A 2,027-nucleotide genomic window follows, 5' to 3' on the forward strand; every position below is an offset into this window, starting at 1 on the left:
GTTTTTAATTGGGTTGTTTCATTTATTATTGTTCTGTTTTTTGAGTTCTTTATATATTCTGGATATTAATCCTCTGTCATATGTGCAGCTGGCAAGGATTTTCTCCCATTTTGTAGGTTGTCTCTTTGCTCTATTCCCAGTGTCCTTTGCTGTACAAAAGCTTTCTGATTTCATGAGATCCTGGTGTTTGGTTAGTGGTTTTATTTTCTGAGCAATTGGGGTTATATTCAGAAAGTCATTAGCTATGCCAGTATGTTCAAGGGTTTCCCCGACCTTTTCCTCTAGCAATTTCAGAGTTTCAGGTCTGATATTAATGTCCTTCATCCACTTGGATTTGATTATTATGCATGGAGAAAGACAAGAATCTATTTTCAACCTTTTACATATAGATATCCAATTTTCCCAGCATCACTTGTTTAAGAGGCTGTCTTTTCTCCAATGAATATTTTTGGTAATTTTGTCAAAAATAAGATGGATGTAGCTGCCTGCATTAACATCTGGGCCCCCTATTCTGTTCCATTGATTTACATGACTGTCTTTGTGCCAATACCATGCTGTTTTGGTTACTATTGCTTTGTAATATAGCTTAAAATTGGGTATGGTGATACCACGAGCCTTATTTTTGTTGCTCAAAATTGTTTTGGCTATTCTAGGTGTTTTTTTTTTTCTTCTTCCAAATGAATTTTAGGAGTTTTTCCTATTTCCTTGAAATTCCATTGGAATTTTAATGGGGATTTCATTAAATGTGTAGATTGCTTTTAGTAACATTGACATTTTTCACAATATTGATTCTTCCAATCTAACAACATGGGATGTCTTTCCATTTCCTTGTGCCTACTTCAATTTCTCCCTTTAGTGTTTTAAAGTTCTCATTGTAAGGACTCTTCCCTTCCTTGGTTAAGTGTATTCCAAGGTACTTTATTATATTTTTTGAGGCAATTGTGAATGGGATAGATTCACTGATTTCATCCTCTGCATGTTTGTTGTTAGTGTATAGGAAAGCTACTGATTTCTGTGTATTTATTTTGTATCCTGCTATATTTCTAAAAGTGTTTATCAGCTCTAACAGTTTTGTGACAGAGTCTTTGTATATAGAATCATATTATCTTCAAATAATGATAATTTGATCTCTTCCTTTCTAATTTGTATCCGTTTTATGAATGTCTTTTGCCTTATTGCTATAGCTAAGACTTCTAGTACTATATTAAATAAAAGTGGGGACAGTGGACAACCTTGTTTTGTTCATGAATTTAGTGGAAAAGCTTCAAGTTTTTCTCCATTTAGTATTATGTTGGCTATAGGTTTGTCATAAATAGCTTTTATTATGTTGAGATATGTTCCTTCTATTCCCAGTTTCTGTAATACTCTTACCTTGAAGGGATGTTGGATTTTGTCAAATGCCTTTCCTGCATCTATTGAGATGATCATGAGATTTTTGTCCTTCAGACCATTTATATGATGTATTACATTTATAGATTTGCATATTGTTGGGCCTTGAAAGGCCTGGATGCGAGGCCTAGTGGAACTTCCTGAGCCTAGCTAAAGTTTGGCGATCTGCCTCTGGCCAGCTATGACTCAACAAGATGCCTAATGGCCTCTGGCCTGTTACTTCTGCATAGGAGTTGGAATTCCTGTGCACACATGCTTAGAACCAATCATTTCAAAAGTCGCAGTATACTATTGGCCCTCACCTCTCCCCCCATCCTAGAATTCCCACCCTCATTCTCAATGCTATATAGGCAACTGCCTGTAACAATAAAGTGAGTTCCTGCTTTGATAAGACTCCTGGCTTAGTGGTGTGTTCCTGGCCATCGGCACTCAACCTCATCCTCAACCCCTTGGGGGAACCAGTGGACCTGGTCCTTCTTCAGCACTACCTGCTGGGGGGAGCCCAGCAGTCTGGCGCCCAATGTGGGGCAATGGGAACCTGGCAGACTAGTGCTCTGTGAGAGGCATTCATTGAGGAGGTCAATCAGCATGCGGGTGTGTGTACCCTCATAAGTTATGAGGCAGTCTTCATATTTAAT

The sequence above is a fragment of the Jaculus jaculus genome, chromosome 12, assembly GCF_020740685.1.
Source record: "Jaculus jaculus isolate mJacJac1 chromosome 12, mJacJac1.mat.Y.cur, whole genome shotgun sequence".
NCBI lineage: Eukaryota > Metazoa > Chordata > Mammalia > Rodentia > Dipodidae > Jaculus > Jaculus jaculus.